Source organism: Anser cygnoides, chromosome 1 (assembly GCF_040182565.1).
Source record: "Anser cygnoides isolate HZ-2024a breed goose chromosome 1, Taihu_goose_T2T_genome, whole genome shotgun sequence".
NCBI classification, from domain to species: Eukaryota; Metazoa; Chordata; class Aves; order Anseriformes; family Anatidae; genus Anser; species Anser cygnoides.
In genome coordinates, this window is record NC_089873.1 from 134177879 (window position 1) to 134189025 (window position 11147).

Here is an 11147-nt window from a genome sequence, read left to right on the forward strand (position 1 = left end):
GCAAAGCATCCAGACGCTTGATGCCAAGAGAGATGAAGCTGTCTATAACCTGATTTATAAGCCTCCTGTATTGCTGATGGGGACAGCAAGCCTCCAGAGCGGTTAAAACGTTTGCACTGTGCACAAAAATCTCCGCTCATCAGTATCAAACATGCAAACCATCCATTCTCTCAAAAAAGAAAAAAAATCCCCTTACATTTCTAGTAATTAAAAATAAATTCTCTCTGCCTGTGAATATAATCTAAAAAGTAGTCTGTTCTTTCTGTAAATTCTTCCTGTCAGCTCTCTTTCGTTTTTTTTTTTCTTTTTTTTTTTAAACGATTCATCTTTCAGCTACTCGCTGTTACCTTATATGGTCTCCCTATACATCTGGGCTTTTTCTTAATGAATGGTATTCTTCTTCATAACCTGTTTTGATACTTGGCAAGAATAATAGCTTCTTACCGACTATTTTATAACAGTATAGGCATGAAGGGATTTTATTTTTTATTTTTTTAGCAAGTATGTTTATTTTCCATGGAGTAAGTGCCATCAACAAAATGCTTTAGCTGAGCTGTATGTGAAGAATAGATCTGTGCCTCGAGAGTTGTTCTGATGTCCTTGGATATACTGTGGGAAAAAGTTCTTATGTCATGGCACACACAGACAATTTTCTACATATCTAAAGATGGAAAAATAGAAAATAAAATAATTATTACAGAAATATGGTCATAATGATGCATCTCAGTTCACTCAATTAATGCACTGTAATAGCATAATTAAAGCACATCACAGTCAATGCGCTGCTGCAGTTCCCCTCTTCATAATTCTGGAAACGCTGGGGCCCTTATTCTTTCCTGGTAGAATAGGAATATACTTGTCTGAGAGAATAAGTATTCAAGTATTCACAAGAATAGTGGAAAAGTAGTATACTCGATCAAACAAAGGGTATATATAGGAACTCTTGCTTTTTTTTTTTTTTTTTTTTCCTTTTCTCCTTTTCTTGCCGTCTTTCTGATGACTTTTTGTTTTTCCTGCTGGCAATCCATCTGTTGCACTTTAGGTTACGGTAATGTATAAATCTTGCAGTAGTTATGAAAGGATTATAAGATAAATTATTTATTTATTTATGTATTTATTTATGTTGTAAGGCAGTTTGGAAAAATACATAAATAAAAATGCCTAACAGACAGCTATGACAATCTATTATAACAACAAACACAATGTTCTACCAGGAAAACTCCACAAATTCATTTTCTTGCAACTATAGTAATGAATTGTCTATGTCAATGGCATCTTGATTTTTGTGTTACTGTAATTAGTATGTAATCCAATCATGATTCCGAGCGCTTTAAACTATTTTTTTTTTAAATTCATGCTATCTTTCTGTAGTCTACAGTAAATGACAGCATATTTTTGCCCAAACTGTAGTTTCTATAATTCCTCATGAATTTGGGATTGATTAATCTAAATGGTTTTGTATGATTTGGGGGAAAATATGCCACATTTTTCTTTTGTTTAAAAATGCCATCTTATTCTTTGTTTTAGTCTTCAATTCAAATCAAGCTGTTTAACTTCTAGCTAGTGCATTAATTGTATTTTAAAGGTTTTTCGTAGAGAATTTTCTAGGTCTTTAGATGTTTAATATATTATATGTCACAGTTTAAAGTAAAGGTTTAATTAGTTGGCCTGTGAAAGCAAGTCAAGTTAGTACAAAAAGTCGTTGATTCAACAGTGACTTTGATGGGTAACTAGAGAACAATAATATGCTTATACTCTGTCCAGTCTTAAGCTAGGCTAAAGTTACATATCTTACAAAAAATGCCATATGAACATAAATTACTGTGGGTGATGAGGACTGCAGTATTACTTAGAGTTTGAAAGACATTGCAAAAGCTTGATGAAAAGACTTACATTTGTAAGGTAGCTTTGTCTCATCTTCTGTCATCTGTAAAACAAATCTGGAGAATCACTCAATCGTAAAATGGAACTCTGAGTTTTCTCTCTTTCTTCCTTTCTCCTTGTCCCTTCCCCTTCCCATTTCCCTTTCCTATTTCCCATTTCCATTTTCCTTCGCCAAAAGTGAAACAAGCTGCTTTTTATATAAGAAAAAGCAGATCCTTCTAACCAAAACCAAGACCAGTAAAAGGTTATTTGAAGTAGATTCTATAATATCAGTAGATACAAGATAGTATTAGAAGATAGAGGTAGAGCAGACAATGGGGAAGAGCAGAGTCAGGAAGAGCAATCCATATTATCCACATAAAGTCATTTCTGCAATGAACTCCACCTACTCAGAACAGGGTAAGCTGGGGACTCTTTCCATTCTTAAAACACCTTTTCTGAGAAAAACAACAACAACAACAGCAACAACAACAAAAACAACTATGTATGGTTTAAACAGAAATGCATAATTTTAAATAATTGTCTTGAATTTTTTCTGTATTCTAGTTGTTCATTACCCAGATATTTCTGAGGTAAAAAGGGTGTTTCATCACTAAACTCTCTTTTCTTGAAATTTTTACACAGATATCTTTGTAAAATCACTATCATTTTTGCATTTCTGTTGAAAAACATTTTAGTTTCCTTTGCCCCCAAATTTTAAAGGTATGTTTTTCAGAAGCAGGAATTTGCATTCAGTCATAGGGGAAAAACAGCCTGAAATGTTATGCTTCTATGAAAATGTGCAGAAAAGTGTTTTTTTTTTTTTCTTCTCCTGAAATTTCTAAGGCAATTCTCATTGTGTGAATACGGCTACTAACAAAGGATTGAAGCAGTATGAAAAGAATAAGGCAGGAAAGGAGGGAAGGAAGAGGAGGTGGTTGATTATAAATGTGAAAGCTTTATTTACACACACACACACGAACGATCAGCAGCTTTGAAAAAAGAATGCAGAAAAAGCACACACACACGTTTTTTACATTTCTGAATGCAGAATGGTGCTCTGAAAGAATCAACCAATTTGGTAATTTTACCCTACACAGATTTTTCTACTCTTGTTAAGAGGAAGTATTTTGAATGATGCTTTTTTTTTTTTTTTTTAAGTGCTTAGCCTCATGAGGTTAAGCTGACAGAATGGGGATTTTTTTTCTGTAGTCATTCAGCACTCAACATGATGCAAGTCTGGTTTTGAGTGAAAACACAGGGCTGTTATACCCTGTTTTCCACAAAGCATCAACAGGCTGCTCACAGGATAGATTAAAGGTGATTTCGCTGATGGATCTCAAAAGAAGCCCCAAAGGAGGAGGCTAGGTGAGCAGAGGAGGAAGTAGCGCAGCACATTGTGCTGTTGTTGGGCCGTCATTGACCAGCTGCTGCTTCCTGGGCATCCTGTGGCTGTGGCTGTGGAGGCTGGTCCCATGGGTGGTGGCAGTGGTGGCAGTGGCCTCTGTCATATTTAACAGCTGGTGACCTCCGCTTGGGTCTTACAGATGCTGTGGCCTAAAGTGGAGTCCTCCAGGGGTTGGTCCTTGCTGTGCACTTTGTCCTGCAAGTTAGGTGACATCTGGCAGTCACCAGAAGGCAGAAAAATAGTGACTTATGCCCCATTGTCTGAATTGCTCAGCTCGGCAAAGACAGTTGAATGCTGGGCAATGAACATCCATATAACAGCATGTTAAAATCACTAACAGATCTCCTAGAAAAATAAGAGGTGATGAAAATAGGGATTATGCCTGTGCTTCTATTTATTTATTTATTTTCTGAAGAAACTTCACGTTTTTGCCAGTATTGATGCTGCTTAGTCACTGGCAATAGGGTGGCTGATGTAGGCCGAGTTGAGCTTTTTGATCACTACAGCAGTCAAGACGGGCAATACGTCTATGCCCGTAGCACAATTATGATGAAGAAAGCCTGGCATAGGCACTATTTCATGTCAGCAGATGAAAATTTTTCAGTCTCCATATTAAATACAATCTGAAGGAAAATGAGTTAAAAAAAAATAAAAATCTCTATTCTCCATTTGCCCTACTTTGCTGGGGGAAAAATCTCCATGGAAAGCATTCCAAAGAATTTCCTCATGAATATACATGTATGTATACATACATGGGGGTGTGCAGGTGTGCACATGTGAAGAGGTGTCTTTGTCTGCCACCAGATAGATTCTTGCTTCCTTCCTTTTGAGTTGGGAATCTGGGAGGGTCAAAGATGACGGGCATCTGTTTCTGGTGCTTGCCTATGGCGATGTCTTGACATAGGTCCAAGACAGCACATGACCTGTGTTCCCAGTTACAGGACCCTGTTTCAGATGATCAAAGGCTGGCCATAATTCTTTCATGTCAAACACCTTGCCTGGCTTCTAGATAATCCCCGGGCATGTTGGGATATGGTGTTTTGATAGCTGAGTGTGAGAGTCTTTTCTTCCCGCAGTCCTTGTGGACAATGAAACCAGCATTGGAATGAAACTATTTACATCAGCTGAAGGCTGAAAGATCCGTTACAATTTTAGTGAAATTTATCTGTATTCACATTGCTTTTAAATATGCTTTCTGCACTTTTTTTTTTTTCTTGAAACTCCAATGATTTCTCTGGAGTGTTAAAAAATAATATAATGCTGTGATGGATACACTGAGTAATCTTTGTTTTCAAACTCATTATATTATAGTGAAGACACATGGTACTCTGGTGGTATATAAGAGAAGAAAATGCATATTGTGCAAATTATACTGCAATGTTTGGACACAAAATGCTATGAATTTTCTACTGTAATTCCTGTCATGACAAAACATCTCTCTTATGAGGTTTGGATAAATATTTAAAACTGAAACATTTTCCATGGAAAGATGAAGATTCAGTGGCACAAAAATAGTCTATGGACTTGTGAGACTTCGTTGAATTTCATGTTTTAAAAAATCTAAAACATGCCAAAATAATCTGAATATTTTGCTTTGACTTTCAAAATGAAACTTTCAATTTTTTAAATTCAAACGGATTTCCTGCCTAGAACTCTACTTTCATTAAAAAAAAAAAAAAAAGAAAAAAAAAAAGCTCTACTTTGAAATTATCTGTGCAACACTGACAGGAATTTCAATTCACTGACAACTGCTTTCTCTTCCCTCATTCCCTTCTCCTCCCCCAGTGTTTTTTTCAGAATTGCCATAGACTAAAAATATCCACGATATTTGTCGGTCTGTGTCTGACGACTGTGTTTTCCATATCTTTCCCTTTATACTGTATCACTTCCACAGCTATCCCACGCTTTTCAAACACTGATTTTCACAATTTTCATGACTGCCAGTTGTCCGTCCTGCCTCCATCACATAGCTGGAGGCACCTTTCCCCTACACCTTACATCCCGTGACAGAATTGGAGAAAATTCAGTGAGAGAAATGTATTTCCAGCAGTCTGTTTACTTTTTATTTTTTTCTATATAGTCCTGAGGCCTTGGGTTTTGGATACTGTCCACTGCAAACTGTGCTTTTTCTTCGCAAGTTGTCCCTGCAAGGTGCAGTTGTGCAACCAGCACCAGTTTCTGTGGTGCAGGGGTTGGAGCGGTCAAGCCTGGAGTGGGATTTTTTTAATTATTATTATTTTTTCTTTTTCACATCAACACAAGCCAGGCTACAGCCTTTACCTCTCAGGCACATCCCCGTCCCTGAGAACCAAGCAATGGCTATGCCTTTTTGGCTGCATTTGGAGATTTCTTCAGAAAAAGTGCTTTTTGAAGCTCGTGCGTGAGGCCTAGGAGTGCAGGAGCTGCCATGTTAGGCCGCAAGGCTGGCCTGCACTCTGCGGGGGCTGCCATCAGGGGCCCTCAACATGGGGACCACCTGGCTCCCAACCCCAACAGCCCTGGGGGTGGCAGGGGGTCCTGGGCCACCGGCAGGGTTGGAGCCCCGGGGGTGGTGGTGCCCTAGGGGACATGATGAAAGGCAGGCAGGTGGGCGGACATGGTTCTGCCCTTTGGGTGCTTTAGTGAAAGGCTTATAGCAGCAAACAGGAACAGCAAATCTCAGAAGGCTTTTAATATATAGCAGCTTAGTCGTTTTAGTTAAGTCATTTATTTATGTGAACTAAAATTTGGCCCTCTACACCTAGTGTGTTGGTCTGGCGTGTACTGCACCATGCGGAGCGTCTGACTCCCTGCACAGGGCTGTTCGTGTTCCAGGGTTTTCTAGGCTTTTCTCAGCTGCTTCTCACATGCCTTCGCTGGGATGGATTATGTGCTTTACTTCTCATTCCTAACAGTGAAATACAAACCTTGCACTCAGGCATTTCCCACCAAGCCCAAGCCCTCCACAACTCGGTGCTGAATGCCGATGTTCGTTCCTGTGTGAACGAGCGGATTGCCCAGAAATGCGCCGTTTCACGCGCGGCGCACGCGGCTTGCCGCTGCAGCTGCGCGGCGTGCAGATGAGGTCAGCCAGCTATGTCTGCAGGCCTGCTGCCGAAAAAAGCCCCAGACAGCCTGGAACAGGAAGGGGAGGAATGCACGCAGGATGGAGCGAGGCGGTTTTGATTAGGATAAAGTTATGACGATTGCAAGCTGGGGGATTTGTCACGTGTTCCTCAGCAACCGCAGTTTGAAAACCCTTCCCCACCTGCCTGAAGGGAGAGCCTGCAGCCCTGTAAATGTCTATTAATGCGCCGAGGGTAGAAAAATAGATCAAAGCAAATGTGCACATTAAGAAAGCATATGTGAAAATGCAAATAGAAATACTTTGTTATTACTCTCATTCTGTAATGGGCCATTCAGCCCCGTTCTAAAAACAAAATGGGTTTTGTGAATTTTTTTTTGAGTGACATTACAAGAAAATCCACAAGATCCTACTGCAGGACCTAGGCTAAAGTCTGAGGCTTTACATGCTTTATGTGTTTTGACACAAAAGAATATAACAACATATGAACATGCAAAAGTTAATATTTTATTGTAAAGCTGTTAACACACCGAACATTTTATGCAACTTTATGTAGGCTTTTTACACAGTGTAGTCATATAATTACGCCAAACATTTTTATCTGCCCAGAAGCTTTGGGAACAAGCTCACTGAACTGTGGCTTAGTGAACTCTCCTAAGGCTGATCATTATAAATTATTAGTAAAAAATGAAATATTTTTATTATGTTAGTGCCACCAGCAGTTTGGGAAGCTTCACCTTCTTGGGTATGCCAACTGAAAAATGAGATGAGATATTTTATCTCCGTCTCTCCTTTTTAATTTATGAGCCCAAACACAAAGTAAAATTACCTGTAAAGCTGGATAAAAGTAGTTCCCTGGAACCCAAAGAACAAAAAACTATATATAAACAAGAAAGAAAACATTTTAATAGTATGATAGATCACAAATGGAAAAAAGCAATAAATGAGAAAAAAAAACACTGAAATATATTTAGTCATGCTACAGTAAAGGAAAAACTGAAGCAAAAAACAGATCCTAAAGAATCTGCCAGTGTATCAAGTCACATCACACAATGCTCTGTGGGTGAGACTGGTGTTAAGAAAGGATTTTTTGTGCTGCTGTCAATAAAAGAGTTTTTAAATTATGCAGCAGACTCTTCCCTTGTTTAGTGGGAGAGGAAAAATCATCTTTAAACAAATAAGCAACCTTATATAGGTATTTTGACCTCAAACCCATTCAATTTTACAAGCCAGAGGTTTGTCAAAGGAGGCTGTTAGAGACAAATTTGATATGTCACATTTAACCCAGGTGTTATGAAGACTGGGATCCTGTGGCACATAGAATGCTAAGCTATGGCTGTAGTATACAGATGGAGAAATATTTCCAGGATATCATTGTTCCCAGGGCTTTAAATTTAAATAACTATCGAAGAGCAAAAATCATCAGTTGTGAATGTTGTTCTGTCAAGTAATGGAATTGGAGGAAAATCCACCATTTCCTGGAAATACACTGGTCTTCATGAGAATGTCAGTGGTTTCATTTTTCTAGGATGGATACCTGGTCGTAAGAAAAGCAACTTCACAAGCTGAGAGCTTGATGGCTGTAGCACTTAAATATAATACGAAAAAATATGGTTCTTAAATTCTGATTATTCTGGGCTTGTCCTTCTTGCTTCTGTATGAAAAAAATGAGAATTCTCTGTTTAATTGTATAAGGGAATGAAAATGCTTTGTGACGTTGTTATTTTACCTGAAAGTTTTCTTTTTGCAGTGCCGCACTTATCTTAGCTTTTAATTACACAAATTGTCAAATCACATCCTATTTGTTCTTTCATTAAAATATTGAAAAGATATTTTTATAAGGATGAAGCTGGGTAAATAAATTTTACATTTCATGGTCAGACATTTTTCTCTGTCTGAACTGTTGCCTCCCATGTTTATTCACAATAATGCATTATGTTGTTTCTTGGAGAGTTAGGAGTCAGCAGAGCTGTGGAGAATAAGCATGTTTAATTTAGATCATAGCTCCATGTACATTAATCCTGGATCTGTGCACTGTCAGACTAGACAGCAAATATAAATTAATCTGAATGGGGAGTGAGCACACCATCATATTTTTGCTAAATTATCCAACACAAGCAACATGGTGTTTATGCCACAGTTAGGCTTTATTCTGATGCAGGGAAGGCAAATGATATCTGATCCATCATTATTCTGCCAAGACAAACTTATTTATTTAAAAAAAAAAACACTGAACAAATGTGAACTTTAACTTTAGAAAAGCCTATGACTTTGTCTACCATAGTATTGTTCTAGACAAACTGGTGAGAGATGAACTCGTTAAGTGAATCTTAGAATCAAAGATAGGCTCAGGTTGGAAGGGACCTTAAAGACGATCTAGTTCCAACCCCTACCTTCAAGTGGACAAGAAGGTGGGGTAGAAAGTTGTTTATACTGTCGGGCTGAAAGTGTAGTGACAGTGATACAAAAAAAACAACTGGCTGTTGGGAACTGATAGTGTCTACTGGGGTCAGTGCTGGGGCCAGTACTTTTGACACCTCTCTTTTAGAACTGAATGATGGGACAGAGTGCGATCTGCTGCTTTTTGGGTGATTCCAAATTGAGGAGGAGTGGCTGATGTACTGAAGGGTCATTCAAAAACACCTCGGCAGGCTGAAGAAATGGTCTGAGAGGAACTGAATAAAGTTTGACAAAGCCTGGTGGAAAATCCTCTATCTGGGATGGAGTAATCCCATGCATGAGTACAGGCTGGGAATGACTGGCTGGAAAGCAAAAAAGACCTGGTGGTCCTGGTGGATGACAAGTTGAACGTGAGTCAGTGGTGTGCCCTTGCAGCAAAGATGGTTATTCCTATCTTGGGATGAAGGAGCTTAGCCAGCAGGTTAAGTGATTCCTGCCCTCTATCCAACACTTTTGAAGCTGCACCTTCATCAGCTTCTGATGACAGTGGTTGATGTGCTGGAGGGAAGGGGTGCCATCCAGAGGGACTTGGACAGGCTTGAGAGGTGGGGCTGTGTGAACCTCACGAAGTTCAACAAGGCCAAGTATAAGATCCTGCACCCACCTGGTTTGGGGCAGTCCTAAGCACAAATACAAGCTGGGTTGATGGATTGAGAGCAGCTCTGAGCAGAAGGACTTGGGAATGTTGGTTGATGAGAATCTCACCATGAGCCAGCAGTGTATATTGCAGCCCAGAAAGCCAATCGTATCCTGGGCTGCACCAAAAGAACCATGGCAGGGTGGTCGGAACTGGATGGTCTTTAAGGTCCCTTCCAACTCAAACCATTCTATGATTCTTTGACATATGGTTTGAGGATACAGAAAAGGCAGAGCTAAACACTTCTTGGAAATGTACCGCAATAGAATGAGAGGCAACAGACGCAAGCTGGAATGTGTGAAATTTGGAACCTATGTAAGTAACATTTTTTTGTCGTGAGCGTGATCAGCCACAGCAATAGGTGGCCAGAGAGGTTGTGGGATATCTGTCCTTGGAGATGTTTCAAACCTGCCTGGATATGGGCCCGACCAACTGGTTTAACTGGCTGTGCTTTGAGCGGGAGCTTGCACCAGGTTGCCTCCAATCTGCATGAAGTCTACAGATTTGTCTATCAGAGTTTGCTCCAGTTCAGCACTCTGTGTCGCCGGTGTGCGACTCCTTAAAATGGTTTTGCTGTTTTATGGAACCATGGCCTCATTTTCTTTAGCTACGTTGCTATGACCTTTCCCTCAGAGTTTTAGAGGAAGTGCAAATCCTATGCATTCATGCATTTCAGCTCTGCCAGTTGTACAGGCTGGAGAATTTATTGCAACTTGAAGAAAGTTCTGCCTTGCATGTCTGTGCTAAGGACCAAATATGTGTGAACATACACATGCACATTGCCAGGAGAGTGAAAAATAATTATGTATCTGGGATTAAAGGGGATTCAGGAAGAGCTATTAGCACTGACTTCAAGGCAAACTGAGAAAAGTATTTAAAATGACAAAGGAAATCTAGATATTATAATTTCCTATGTTGTTACTTTTTAAATGCAATGCATTATCTCAGAAACTCTTACAGATTTTATAAATGTTATATTAGACAGGAATATGGTGTACCAAATACAGAACTTGTTCATATGTTAATATCATTTTTCAGGAGGCTGTTAACTGTTACCATTGAAATTCTTTCCAAATTAGGCAAGGAAGTGTCACCCACAGTGATGTAGGATGTAACTAACTGAATAAGTGAATACCTCCAGTATTGTATGTCTCCAGCTTTGTAGCTGTATTTTGCTTCAGGATGATGGAGGAGTCATCTGCATTGTCTTTCCTACATGTAGTCGTGGGGACGGTTTTCTGTATCATGTGCATGTATTCTCTGAGTGCAGATGGGAGTTGATTTTGACAATATGAAAATTCAATTTCCTTTTTCGTCTGGTGTATTTAGTTGTCATGCATTGTCTGACAATATGTTTCTTCTTGTTTACTCCTTATTATGCAGTTTTGGACTTGCCCTCAGGAAGTGGTGCTATGTCAGAGATTGATAGATTTACCAACACAATCAGCCAGATACGCATCCAGGATTTTTTAAATCTGCTTATACTATAGCTCAACAAAATTCCTCTTTTATACAGTACCCTTTCCTCTTTTAATAATTTCATCAATAGAGAAAAAAAAAAAAGAGGGACTCTATCTTTTCTTTAAACATCACACCTAAATTTTGGTGAGAGAAAATTAAAATCCAATTATGGATCAGCAGTTTGAAATCTAGACCTGAGGATTCTTTATTCTGTGATGAACGTATGTGCACTTACAGGAAACATTTTAGGAAAA